This window comes from Schistocerca gregaria, unplaced genomic scaffold (genome assembly GCF_023897955.1).
Source record: "Schistocerca gregaria isolate iqSchGreg1 unplaced genomic scaffold, iqSchGreg1.2 ptg000199l, whole genome shotgun sequence".
NCBI classification, from domain to species: Eukaryota; Metazoa; Arthropoda; class Insecta; order Orthoptera; family Acrididae; genus Schistocerca; species Schistocerca gregaria.
In genome coordinates, this window is record NW_026061737.1 from 6,620,428 (window position 1) to 6,636,050 (window position 15,623).

Here is a 15,623-nt window from a genome sequence, read left to right on the forward strand (position 1 = left end):
ATGAAGAAAACGGACGGATTTCTCAGGTTTTTACTGCATATGAACACTTTTCACATTCTCCCGTGCAACTCAGCTGCTAGTCCACCTTTCATGCAGAATCTTAAGGTCCTAGCTCATGTCCAAGGAACCAAAGCCAGCTAAAAAGTCAATAATCGATAACTAAAACTTGAATTGTACTACTTCTTACTGGCTATTACATCAACTTAGAACCTTCATCTGTGTTCTACTATGGTGCTTTTAGTGTCTCCGCATACCGCAGCACGCGACATAGCTTTGCAGACGATAAGTACAATCGTTTCAGAGAGAAGAGCGACCAATGTGACGATCTGGCTTTAAGTCGATTCGATAAAAAATGACGAGAACGGACGGATTTCTCATTTTTTTACTACATATGAACACTTTTCACATTCTCCAGTGCAACGCGGCTGCTAGTCCTCCTTTCATGCAGAATCTTAACGTCTTAGCTCATGTCCAAGGCACCAAAGCCAGCTAAAAAGTCAATAATCGATACCTAAAACTAGAATTGTACTATATCTTACTGGCTATTACATCAACTTAGAAGCTTCATCTGTCCTTTACTATGGTGGTTTTAGTGTCTCCGCATACCGCAACACACGTCATAGCTTTGCAGACGATAAGTACAACCGTTTCAGAGAGAAGAGCGGCCAATGTGAAGATCTGGCTTTAAGTCGAGTCGATAACAAATGACGAAAACGGACGGATTTCTCAGGTTTTTACTACATATGAACACTTTTCACTTTCTCCCGTGCAAATCAGCTGCTAGTCGTCCTTTCATGAAGAATCTTAAGGTCCTAGCTCATGTCCAAGGCACCAAAGATAGCTATAAAGTCAATAATCGATACCTAAAACTTGAATTGTACTACTTCTTACTATCTATTACATCAACTTAGAAGCTTCATCTGTGTTCTACTATGATGCTTTTACTGTCTCCGCATACCGCAGCACGCGACATAGCTTTGCATACCATAAGTACAACCGTTTTAGACATAAATGCGGCCAATGTGACGATCTGGCTTTAAGTCGATTCGATAACAAATGACGAAAACGGACGGATTTCTATGTTTTTACTACATATGAACACTTTTCACATTCTCCCGTACAACTCTTCTGATAGTCCTCCTTTCATGCAGAATCTTAAGGTCCTAGCTCATGTCCAAGGCACCAAAGCCAGCTAAAAAGTCAATAATCGATACCTAAAACTTGAATTGTGCTACTTCTTACTGGCTATTACATCAACTTAGAAGCTTCATCTGTGTTCTACTATGGATCTTTTAGTGTTTCCTCATACCGCAGCACGCGACGTAGCTTTGCAGACGATAAGTACAACCGTTTCAGAGAGAAGAGCGGCCAATGTGACGATCTGGCTTTAAGTCGATTCGGTAACAAATGACGAAAACGGACGGATTTCTAGGTTTTTACTACATATGAACACATTCCAAATTCTTCCGTGCAACACGACTGCTAGTCCTCCTTTCATGCAGAATCTTAAGGTCCTAGCTCAAGTCCAAGGCACCAAAGCCCCCTAAAAAGTCAATAATCGATACCTAAAACTTGAATTGTACTACTTCTTACTGGCTATTACATCAACTTAGAAGCTTCATCTGTGTTCTACTATGGTGCTTTTAGTGTCTCCGCATACCGCAGCACGCGACATAGCTTTGCAGACGATAAGTACAACCGTTTCAGAGAGAAGAGCGGCCAATGTGACGATCTGGCTTTAAGTCGATTCGGTAACAAATGTCGAAAACGGACGGATTTCTAGGATTTTACTACATATGAACACATTCCACATTCTCCCATGCAACTCGGCTGCTAGTCCTCCTTTCATGCAGAATCTTAAGGTCCTAGCTCATGTCCAAGGCACCAAAGCCAGCTAAAAAGTCAATAATCGAAACCTAAAACTTGCATTGTACTATATCTTACTGGCTATTACATCAACTTAGAAGCTTCATCTGTTTTCTACTATGGTGCTTTTAGTGTCTCCGCATACCGGAGCACGAGACATAGCTTTGCAGACGATAATTAGGACCGTTTCAGAGAGAAGAGCGGCCAATGTGAAGATCTGGCTTTAAGTCGAGTCGATAACAAATGACGAAAACGGACGGATTTCTCAGGTTTTTACTACATATGAACACTTTTCACATTCTCCCGTGCAACTCGGCAGCTAGTCCTCCTTTCATGCAGAATCTTAAGGTCCTAGCTCATGTCCAAGGAACCAAAGCCAGCTAAAAAGTCAATAATCGATACCTAAAACTTGAATTGGTCTACTTCTTACTGGCTATTACATCAACTTAGAACCTTCATCTGTGTTCTACTATGGTGCTTTTAGTGTCTCCGCATACCGCAGCACGCGACATAGCTTTGCAGACGATAAGTACAACCATTTCAGAGAGAAGAGCGGCCAATGTGACGATCTGGCCTTATGACGATTCGATAAAAAATGACGATAACGAACGGATTTTTCAGGTTTTTACTGCATATCAACACTTTTCACATTCTCCCGTGCAACTCGGCTGCCAGTCCTCCTTTCATGCAGATTCTTAAGGTCCTAGCTCATGTCCAAGGCGCCAAAGCCAGCTAAAAAGTCCATAATCGATACCTAAAACTTGAATTGTACTACTTCTTACAGGCTATTACATTTAATTAGATGCTTCATCTGTGTTTTACTATGGTGGTTTTAGTGTCTCCGCATACCGCAGCACACGTCATAGTATTGCAGACGATAAGTATAACCATTTCAGAGAGAAGAGCGACCAATGTGACGATCTGGCTTTAAGTCGATTCGATAACAAATGACGAATACGGACGGATTTCTCAGGTTTTTACTACATATGAACACTTTTCACATTCTCCCGTGCAACTCGGCTGCCAGTCTTCCTTTCATGCAGATTCTTAAGGCCCTAGCTCATGTTAAAGGCGCCAAAGCCAGCTAAAAAGTCCATAATCGATACCTAAAACTTGAATTGTACTACTTCTTACAGGCTATTACATTTAATTAGATGCTTCATCTGTGTTTTACTATGGTGGTTTTAGTGTCGCCACATACCGCAGCACACGTCTTAGCTTTGCAGACGATAAGTTCAACCGTTTCAGAGAGAAGAGCGGCCAATGTGACGATCTGGCTTTAAGCGATTCGATAACAAATGACGATAACGAACGGATTTTTCGGGTTTTTACTACATATGAACACTTTTCACATTCTCCCGTGCAACTCAGCTGCTAGTCCTCCTTTCATGCAGAATCTTAAGGTCGTAGCTCATGCCCAAGGCACCAAAGCCACCTAAAAAGTCAATAATCGATACCTAAAACTTGAATTGTACTACTTCTTACTGGCTATTACATCAACATAGAAGCTTCATCTGTGTTCTACTATGGTGCTTTTAGTTCTCCACATACCGCAGCACGCGACATAGCTTTGCAGACGATAAGTACAATCGTTTCAGAGAGAGGAGCGACCAATGTGACGATCTGGCTTTAAGTCGATTCGATAACAAATGAAGAAAACGGACGGATTTCTCAGGTTTTTACTGCATATGAACACTTTTCACATTCTCCCGTGCAACTCAGTTGCTAGTCCACCTTTCATGCAGAATCTTAAGGTCCTAGCTCATGTCCAAGGAACCAAAGCCAGCTAAAAAGTCAATAATCGATAACTAAAACTTCAATTGTACTACTTCTTACTGGCTATTACATCAACTTAGAACCTTCATCTGTGTTCTACTATGGTGCTTTTAGTGTCTCCGCATACCGCAGCACGCGACATAGCTTTGCAGACGATAAGTACAATCGTTTCAGAGAGAAGAGCGACCAATGTGACGATCTGGCTTTAAGTCGATTCGATAAAAAATTACGAAAACGGACGGATTTCTCATTTTTTTACTACATATGAACACTTTTCACATTCTCCAGTGCAACTCGGCTGCTGGTCCTCGTTTCATGCAGATTCTTAAGGTCCTAGCTCATGTCCAAGGCACCAAAGCCAGCTAAAAAGTCCATTATCGATAACTAAAACTTGAATTGTACTACTTCTTACTAGCTATTACAATTAATTAGATGCTTCATCTGTGTTTTACTATGGTGGTTTTAGTGTCTCCGCATACCGCAGCACACGTCATAGCTTTGCAGACGATAAGTACAACCGTTTCAGAGAGAAGAGCGGCCAGTGTGACATTCTGGCTTTAGGTCGATTCGATAACAAATGACGAATACGGACGGATTTCTCAGGTTTCTACTACATATGAACACTTTTCACATACTCCCGTGCAACTCGGCTGCTAGTTCTCCTTTCATGCAGAATCTTAAGGTCCTAGCTCATGTCCAAGGCACCAAAGCCAGCTAAAAAGTCAATAATCGATACCTAAAACTTGAATTGTACTACTTCTTACTGGCTATTACATCAACTTAGAAGCTTCATCTGTGTTTTACTATGGTGCTTTTAGTGTCTCCGTATACCGCAGCACGCGACATAACGATGCAGTCGATAAGTACAATCGTTTCAGAGAGAAGAGCGACCAATGTGACGATCTGGCTTTAAGTCGATTCGATAACAAATGACGATAACGAACGGATTTTTCGGGTTTTTCCTGCATATGAACACTTTTCACATTCTCCCGTGCAACTCAGCTGCTAGTCCTCCTTTCATGCAGAATCTTAAGGTCCTAGCTCATGTCCAAGGCACCAAAGCCAGCTAAGAAATTAATAATCGATACCTAAAACTTGAATTGGACTACTTCTTACTGGCTATTACATTAAATTAGATGCTTCATCTGTGTTTTACTATTGTGGTTTTAGTGTCTCCGCATACCGCAGCACACGTCATAGCTTTGCAGACGATAAGTACAACCGTTTCAGAGAGAAGAGCGGCCAATGTGACATTCTGGCTTTAAGTCGATTCGATAACAAATGACGAAAAAGGACGGATTTCTCAGGTTTTTACTACATATGAACACTTCTCACATTCTCCCGTGCAACGCGGCTGCTAGTCCACCTTTCATGCAGAATCTTAACGTCTTAGCTCATGTCCAAGGCACCAAAGCCAGCTAAAAAGTCAATAATCGATACCTAAAACTAGAATTGTACTATATCTTACTGGCTATTACATCAACTTAGAAGCTTCATCTGTCTTTTACTATGGTGGTTTTAGTGTCTCCGCATACCGCAACACACGTCATAGCTTTGCAGACGATAAGTACAACCGTTTCAGAGAGAAGAGCGGCCAATGTGAAGATCTGGCTTTAAGTCGAGTCGATAACAAATGACGAAAACGGACGGATTTCTCAGGTTTTTACTACATATGAACACTTTTCACATTCTCCCGTGCAAATCAGCTGCTAGTCGTCCTTTCATGAAGAATCTTAAGGTCCTAGCTCATGTCCAAGGCACCAAAGATAGCTATAAAGTCAATAATCGATACCTAAAACTTGAATTGTACTACTTCTTACTATCTATTACATCAACTTAGAAGCTTCATCTGTGTTCTACTATGATGCTTTTACTGTCTCCGCATACCGCAGCACGCGACATAGCTTTGCATACGATAAGTACAACCGTTTTAGACATAAATGCGGCCAATGTGACGATCTGGCTTTAAGTCGATTCGATAACAAATGACGAAAACGGACGGATTTCTAGGTTTTTACTACATATGAACACTTTTCACATTCTCCCGTACAACTCTTCTGATAGTCCTCCTTTCATGCAGAATCTTAAGGTCCTAGCTCATGTCCAAGGCACCAAAGCCAGCTAAAAAGTCAATAATCGATACCTAAAACTTGAATTGTACTACTTCTTACTGGCTATTACATCAACATAGAAGCTTCATCTGTGTTCTACTATGGTGCTTTTAGTTCTCCACATACCGCAGCACGCGACATAGCTTTGCAGACGATAAGTACAATCGTTTCAGAGAGAGGAGCGACCAATGTGACGATCTGGCTTTAAGTCGATTCGATAACAAATGAAGAAAACGGACGGATTTCTCAGGTTTTTACTGCATATGAACACTTTTCACATTCTCCCGTGCAACTCAGCTGCTAGTCCACCTTTCATGCAGAATCTTAAGGTCCTAGCTCATGTCCAAGGAACCAAAGCCAGCTAAAAAGTCAATAATCGATAACTAAAACTTCAATTGTACTACTTCTTACTGGCTATTACATCAACTTAGAACCTTCATCTGTGTTCTACTATGGTGCTTTTAGTGTCTCCGCATACCGCAGCACGCGACATAGCTTTGCAGACGATAAGTACAATCGTTTCAGAGAGAAGAGCGACCAATGTGACGATCTGGCTTTAAGTCGATTCGATAAAAAATTACGAAAACGGACGGATTTCTCATTTTTTTACTACATATGAACACTTTTCACATTCTCCAGTGCAACTCGGCTGCTGGTCCTCGTTTCATGCAGATTCTTAAGGTCCTAGCTCATGTCCAAGGCACCAAAGCCAGCTAAAAAGTCCATTATCGATAACTAAAACTTGAATTGTACTACTTCTTACTAGCTATTACAATTAATTAGATGCTTCATCTGTGTTTTACTATGGTGGTTTTAGTGTCTCCGCATACCGCAGCACACGTCATAGCTTTGCAGACGATAAGTACAACCGTTTCAGAGAGAAGAGCGGCCAGTGTGACATTCTGGCTTTAGGTCGATTCGATAACAAATGACGAATACGGACGGATTTCTCAGGTTTCTACTACATATGAACACTTTTCACATACTCCCGTGCAACTCGGCTGCTAGTTCTCCTTTCATGCAGAATCTTAAGGTCCTAGCTCATGTCCAAGGCACCAAAGCCAGCTAAAAAGTCAATAATCGATACCTAAAACTTGAATTGTACTACTTCTTACTGGCTATTACATCAACTTAGAAGCTTCATCTGTGTTTTCTATGGTGCTTTTAGTGTCTCCGTATACCGCAGCACGCGACATAACGATGCAGTCGATAAGTACAATCGTTTCAGAGAGAAGAGCGACCAATGTGACGATCTGGCTTTAAGTCGATTCGATAACAAATGACGATAACGAACGGATTTTTCGGGTTTTTCCTGCATATGAACACTTTTCACATTCTCCCGTGCAACTCAGCTGCTAGTCCTCCTTTCATGCAGAATCTTAAGGTCCTAGCTGATGTCCAAGGCACCAAAGCCAGCTAAGAAATTAATAATCGATACCTAAAACTTGAATTGGACTACTTCTTACTGGCTATTACATTAAATTAGATGCTTCATCTGTGTTTTACTATTGTGGTTTTAGTGTCTCCGCATACCGCAGCACACGTCATAGCTTTGCAGACGATAAGTACAACCGTTTCAGAGAGAAGAGCGGCCAATGTGACATTCTGGCTTTAAGTCGATTCGATAACAAATGACGAAAAAGGACGGATTTCTCAGGTTTTTACTACATATGAACACTTCTCACATTCTCCCGTGCAACGCGGCTGCTAGTCCACCTTTCATGCAGAATCTTAACGTCTTAGCTCATGTCCAAGGCACCAAAGCCAGCTAAAAAGTCAATAATCGATACCTAAAACTTGAATTGTACTATATCTTACTGGCTATTACATCAACTTAGAAGCTTCATCTGTCTTTTACTATGGTGGTTTTAGTGTCTCCGCATACCGCAACACACGTCATAGCTTTGCAGACGATAAGTACAACCGTTTCAGAGAGAAGAGCGGCCAATGTGAAGATCTGGCTTTAAGTCGAGTCGATAACAAATGACGAAAACGGACGGATTTCTCAGGTTTTTACTACATATGAACACTTTTCACATTCTCCCGTGCAAATCAGCTGCTAGTCGTCCTTTCATGAAGAATCTTAAGGTCCTAGCTCATGTCCAAGGCACCAAAGATAGCTATAAAGTCAATAATCGATACCTAAAACTTGAATTGTACTACTTCTTACTATCTATTACATCAACTTAGAAGCTTCATCTGTGTTCTACTATGATGCTTTTACTGTCTCCGCATACCGCAGCACGCGACATAGCTTTGCATACGATAAGTACAACCGTTTTAGACATAAATGCGGCCAATGTGACGATCTGGCTTTAAGTCGATTCGATAACAAATGACGAAAACGGACGGATTTCTAGGTTTTTACTACATATGAACACTTTTCACATTCTCCCGTACAACTCTTCTGATAGTCCTCCTTTCATGCAGAATCTTAAGGTCCTAGCTCATGTCCAAGGCACCAAAGCCAGCTAAAAAGTCAATAATCGATACCTAAAACTTGAATTGTGCTACTTCTTACTGTCTATTACATCAACTTAGAAGCTTCATCTGTGTTCTACTATGGATCTTTTAGTGTTTCCTCATACCGCAGCACGCGACGTAGCTTTGCAGACGATAAGTACAACCGTTTCAGAGAGAAGAGCGGCCAATGTGACGATCTGGCTTTAAGTCGATTCGGTAACAAATGACGAAAACGGACGGATTTCTAGGTTTTTACTACATATGAACACATTCCAAATTCTTCCGTGCAACTCGACTGCTAGTCCTTCTTTCATGCAGAATCTTAAGGTCCTAGCTCATGTCCAAGGCACCAAAGCCAGCTAAAAAGTCAATAATCGATACCTAAAACTTGAATTGTACTATATCTTACTGGCTATTACATCAACTTACAAGCTTCATCTTGTTTTCTACTATGGTGCTTTTAGTGTCTCCGCATACCGGAGCACGAGACATAGCTTTGCAGACGATAATTAGGACCGTTTCAGAGAGAAGAGCGGCCAATGTGAAGATCTGGCTTTAAGTCGAGTCGATAACAAATGACGAAAACGGACGGATTTCTCAGGTTTTTACTACATGTGAACACTTTTCACATTCTCCCGTGCAACTCGGCAGCTAGTCCTCCTTTCATGCAGAATCTTAAGGTCCTAGCTCATGTCCAAGGAACCAAAGCCAGCTAAAAAGTCAATAATCGATACCTAAAACTTGAATTGGTCTACTTCTTACTGGCTATTACATCAACTTAGAACCTTCATCTGTGTTCTACTATGGTGCTTTTAGTGTCTCCGCATACCGCAGCACGCGACATAGCTTTGCAGACGATAAGTACAATCGTTTCAGAGAGAAGAGCGACCAATGTGACGATCTGGCTTTAAGTCGATTCGATAACAAATGACGAAAACGGACGGATTTCTAGGTTTTTACTACATATGAACACTTTTCACATTGTCCCGTGCAACTCTGCTGCTAGTCCTTCTTTCATGCAGAATCTTAAGGTCGTAGCTCATGTCCAAGGCACCAAAGCCAGCTAAAAGTCAATAATCGATACCTAAAAATTGAATTGGACTACTTCTTACTGGCTATTACAACAACTTAGAACCTTCATCTGTGTTCTACTATGGTGCTTTTAGTGTCTCAGAATACCGCAGCACGCGACATAGCTTTGCAGTCGATAAGTACAATCGTTTCAGAGAGAAGAGCGACCAATGTGACGATCTGGCTTTAAGTCGATTCGAAAACAAATGACGAATACGGACGGATTTCTCAGGTTTTTACTACATATGAACACTTTTCACATTCTCCCGTGCAACTCGGCTGCTAGTCCTCCTTTCATGCAGATTCTTAAGGTCCTAGCTCATGTCCAAGGCACCAAAGCCAGCTAAAAAGTCCATAATCGATACCTAAAACTTGAATTGTACTACTTCTTACTGGCTATTACATTAAATTAGATGCTTCATCTGTGTTTTACTATGGTGATTTTAGTGTCTCCGCATAGCGCAGCACACGTCACATCTTTGCAGACGATAAGTACAACCATTTCAGAGAGAAGAGCGGCCAATGTGACGATCTGGCCTTATGACGATTCGATAAAAAAATGACGATAACGAACGGATTTTTCAGGTTTTTACTGCATATCAACACTTTTCACATTCTCCCGTGCAACTCAGCTGCTAGTCCTCCTTTCATGCAGAATCTTAAGGTCCTAGCTCAAGTCCAAGGCACCAAAGCCCCCTAAAAAGTCAATAATCGATACCTAAAACTTGAATTGTACTACTTCTTACTGGCTATTACATCAACTTAGAAGCTTCATCTGTGTTCTACTATGGTGCTTTTAGTGTCTCCGCATACCGGAGCACGAGACATAGCTTTGCAGACGATAATTAGGACCGTTTCAGAGAGAAGAGCGGCCAATGTGAAGATCTGGCTTTAAGTCGAGTCGATAACAAATGACGAAAACGGACGGATTTCTCAGGTTTTTACTACATATGAACTCTTTTCACATTCTCCCGTGCAACTCGGCAGCTAGTCCTCCTTTCATGCAGAATCTTAAGGTCCTTGCTCATGTCCAAGGAACCAAAGCCAGCTAAAAAGTCAATAATCGATACCTAAAACTTGAATTGGTCTACTTCTTACTGGCTATTACATCAACTTAGAACCTTCATCTGTGTTCTACTATGGTGCTTTTAGTGTCTCCGCATACCGCAGCACGCGACATAGCTTTGCAGACGATAAGTACAACCATTTCAGAGAGAAGAGCGGCCAATGTGACGATCTGGCCTTATGACGATTCGATAAAAAATGACGATAACTAACGGATTTTTCAGGTTTTTACTGCATATCAACACTTTTCACATTCTCCCGTGCAACTCAGCTGCTAGTCCTCCTTTCATGCAGAATCTTAAGGTCCTAGCTCAAGTCCAAGGCACCAAAGCCCCCTAAAAAGTCAATAATCGATACCTATAACTTGAATTGTACTACTTCTTACTGGCTATTACATCAACTTAGAAGCTTCATCTGTGTTCTACTATGGTGCTTTTAGTGTCTCCGCATACCGCAGCACGCGACATAGCTTTGCAGACGATAAGTACAACCGTTTCAGAGAGAAGAGCGGCCAATGTGACGATCTGGCTTTAAGTCGATTCGGTAACAAATGACGAAAACGGACGGATTTCTAGGTTTTCACTACATATGAACACATTCCACATTCTCCCAGGCAACTCGGCTGCTAGTCCTCCTTTCATGCAGAATCTTAAGGTCCTAGCTCACGTCCAAGGCACCAAAGCCAGCTAAAAAGTCAATAATCGAAACCTAAAACTTGCATTGTACTACTTCTTACTGGCTATTACATCAACTTAGAAGCTTCATCTGTGTTCTACTATGGTGCTTTTAGTGTCTCCGCATACCGCAGCACGCGACATAGCTTTGCAGACGATAAGTACAACCGTTTCAGAGAGAAGAGCGGCCAATGTGACGATCTGGCTTTAAGTCGATTCGGTAACAAATGACGAAAACGGACGGATTTCTAGGTTTTTACTACATATGAACACATTCCACATTCGCCTGTGCAACTCGGCTGCTAGTCCTCCTTTCATGCAGAATCTTAAGGTCCTAGCTCATGTCCAAGACACCAAAGCCAGCTAAAAAGTCAATAATCGAAACCTAAAACTTGAATTTTACTATATCTTACTGGCTATTACATAAACTTAGAAGCTTAATCTGTTTTCTACTATGGTGCTTTTAGTGTCTCCGCATACCGGAGCAAGAGACATAGCTTTGCAGACGATAATTAGGACCATTTCAGAGAGAAGAGCGGCCCATGTGATGATCTGGCTTTAAGTCGAGTCGATAACAAATGACGAAAACGGACCGATTTCTCGGGTTTTTACTACATATGAACACTTTTCACATTCTCCCGTGCAACTCTGCAGCTAGGCCTCCTTTCATGCAGAATCTTAAGGTCCTAGCTCATGTCCAAGGAACCAAAGCCAGCTAAAAAGTCAATAATCGATACCTAAAACTTGAATTGGACTACTTCTTACTGGCTATTACATCAACTTAGAAGCTTCATCTGTGTTCTATTATGGTGCTTTTAGTGTCTCCACATACCGCAGCACGCTACATAGCTTTGCAGACGATAAGTACAACCGTTTCAGAGAGAAGAGCGGCCAATGTAACGATCTGGCTTTAAGTCGATTCGGTAACAAATGACGAAAACGGACGGATTTCTAGGTTTTTACTACATATGAACACATTCCACATTCTCCCGTGCAACGCGGCTGCTAGTCCTCCTTTCATGCAGAATCTTAAGGTCCTAGCTCATATCCAAGGCACAAAAGCAAGCTAAAAAGTCAATTATCGATACCTAAAACTTGAGTTGTAATACTTCTTACTGGCTATTACATCAACTTAGAAGCTTCATCTGTTTTCTACTATGGTGCTTTTAGTGTCTGCGCATACCGCAGCACGCGACATAGCTTTGCAGACGATAAGTACAACCGTTTTAGACATAAATGCGGCCAATATGACGATCTGGCTTTAAGTCGATTCGATAACAAATGAAGAAAACGGAAGGATTTCTAGTTTTTTACTACATATGAACACATTCCACATACTCCCGTGCAACTCGGCTGCTAGTCCTCCTTTCATGCAGAATCTTAAGGTCCTAGCTCATGTCCAAGGCACCAAAGCCAGCTAAAAAGTCAATAATCGATACCTAAAACTTGAATTGTACTATATCTTACTGGCTATTACATCAACTTAGAAGCTTCATCTGTTTTCTACTATGGTGCTTTTAGTGTCTCCGCATACTGGAGCACGAGACATAGCTTTGCAGACGATAATTACGACCGTTTCAGAGAGAAGAGCGGCCAATATGATGATCTGGCTTTAAGTTGAGTCGATAACAAATGACGAATACGGACGGATTTCTTAGGTTTTTACTACATATAAACACTTTTCACATTCTCCCGTGCAACTCCGGGGCTAGTTCTCCTTTCATGCAGAATCTTAAGGTCCTAGCTCATGTCCAAGGCACCAAAGCCAGCTAAAAAGTCAATAATCGATACCTAAAACTTAAATTGTACTACTTCTTACTGGCTATTACATCAACTTAGAAGCTTCATCTGTGTTCTACTATAGTGCTTTTAGAGTCTCCGCATACCGCACCACGCGACATAGAATTGCAGACGATAAGTACAACCGTTTCAGAGAGAAGAGCGGTCAATGTGACGATCAGGCTTTTAAGTCGATTCGATAACTATTGACGAAAACGGACGGATTACTCAGGTTTTTACTACATATGAACCCTTTTCAAATTCTCCCGTGCAACTCGGCTGCTAGTTCTCCTTTCATGCAGAATCTTAACGTCCTAGCTCATGTCCAAGGCACCAAAGCCAGCTAAAAAGTCAATAATCAGTAATTAAAACTTGATTTGTACTACTTCTTACTGGCAATTACATCATCTTAGAAGCTTCATCTGTGTTCTACCTTGGTGCTTTTAGTGTCTCCGCATACCGCAGCACGCGACATAGCTTTGCAGACGATAAGTACAATCGTTTCAGAGAGAAGAGCGACCAATGTAACGATCTGGCTTTAAGTCGATTCGATAACAAATGACGAAAACGGACGGATTTCTAGGTTTTTACCACATATGAACACTTTTCACATTGTCCCTTGCAACTCTGCTGCTAGTCCTCCTTTCATGCAGAATCTTAAGGTCCTAGCTCATGTCCAAGGCACCAAAGCCAGCTAAAAAGTCAATAATCGATACCTAAAACTTGAATTGGACTACTTCTTACTGGCTATTACATCAACTTAGAACCTTCATCTGTGTTCTACTATGGTGCTTTTAGTGCTCCGGATACCGCAGCACGCGACAGAGCTTTGCAGTCGATAAGTACAATCGTTTCAGAGAGAAGAGCGACCAGTGTGACGATCTGGCTTTAAGTCGATTCGGTAACAAATGGCGAAAACGGACGGATTTCTAGGTTTTTACTACATATGAACACATTCCACATACTCCTGTGCAACTCGGCTGCTAGTCCTCCTTTCATGCAGAATCTTAAGGTCCTAGCTCATGTCCAAGGCTCCAAAGATAGCTATAAAGTCAAAAATCGATACCTAAAACTTGAATTGTACTACTTCTTACTGTCTATTACATCAACTTAGAAGCTTCATCTGTGTTCTACTATGATGCTTTTAGTGTCTCCGCATACCGCAGCACGTGACATAGCTTTGCAGTCGATAAGTACAACCGTTTTAGACATAAATGCGGCCAATATGACGATCTGGCTTTAAGTGGATTCGATAACAAATGTCGAAAACGGACCGATTTCTAGGTTTTTACTACATATGAACTCTTTTCACATTCTCCGGTACAACTCGGCTGATAGTCCTCCTTTCATGCAGAATCTTAAGGTCCTAGCTCATGTCCAAGGCACGAAAGCCAGCTAAAAAGTCAATAATCGATACCTAAAACTTGAATTGTGCTACTTCTTACTGGCTATTACATCAACTTAGAAGCTTCATCTGTGTTCTACTGTGGTGGTTTCAGTGTCTCCGCCTACCGCAGCATACGACATAGCTTTGCAGACGATAAGAACAACCGTTTCAGAGAAAAGAGCGGACAATGTGACGATCTGGCTTTAAGTCGATTCGATAACAAATGACGAAAACGGACGGATTTCTAGGTTTTTTCTACATATGAACACATTCCACATTCTTCCGTGCAACTCGGCTGCTAGTCCTCCTTTCATGCAGAATCTTAAGGTCCTAGCTCATGTCCAAGGCACCAAAGCCAGCTAAAAAGTCAATAATCGATACCTAAAACTTGAATTGGACTACTTCTTACTGGCTATTACATCAACTTAGAACCTTCATCTGTGTTCTACTATGGTGCTTTTAGTGCTCCGGATACCGCAGCACGCGACAGAGCTTTGCAGTCGATAAGTACAATCGTTTCAGAGAGAAGAGCGACCAGTGTGACGATCTGGCTTTAAGTCGATTCGGTAACAAATGGCGAAAACGGACGGATTTCTAGGTTTTTACTACATATGAACACATTCCACATACTCCTGTGCAACTCGGCTGCTAGTCCTCCTTTCATGCAGAATCTTAAGGTCCTAGCTCATGTCCAAGGCTCCAAAGATAGCTATAAAGTCAAAAATCGATACCTAAAACTTGAATTGTACTACTTCTTACTGTCTATTACATCAACTTAGAAGCTTCATCTGTGTTCTACTATGATGCTTTTAGTGTCTCCGCATACCGCAGCACGTGACATAGCTTTGCAGTCGATAAGTACAACCGTTTTAGACATAAATGCGTCCAATATGACGATCTGGCTTTAAGTGGATTCGATAACAAATGTCGAAAACGGACGGATTTCTAGGTTTTTACTACATATGAACTCTTTTCACATTCTCCGGTACAACTCGGCTGATAGTCCTCCTTTCATGCAGAATCTTAAGGTCCTAGCTCATGTCCAAGGCACGAAAGCCAGCTAAAAAGTCAATAATCGATACCTAAAACTTGAATTGTGCTACTTCTTACTGGCTATTACATCAACTTAGAAGCTTCATCTGTGTTCTACTGTGGTGGTTTCAGTGTCTCCGCCTACCGCAGCATACGACATAGCTTTGCAGACGATAAGAACAACCGTTTCAGAGAAAAGAGCGGACAATGTGACGATCTGGCTTTAAGTCGATTCGATAACAAATGACGAAAACGGACGGATTTCTAGGTTTTTACTACATATGAACACATTCCACATTCTTCCGTGCAACTCGGCTGCTAGTCCTCCTTTCATGCAGAATCTTAAGGTCCTAGCTCATGTCCAAGGCACCAAAGCCAGCTAAAAAGTCAATAATCGAT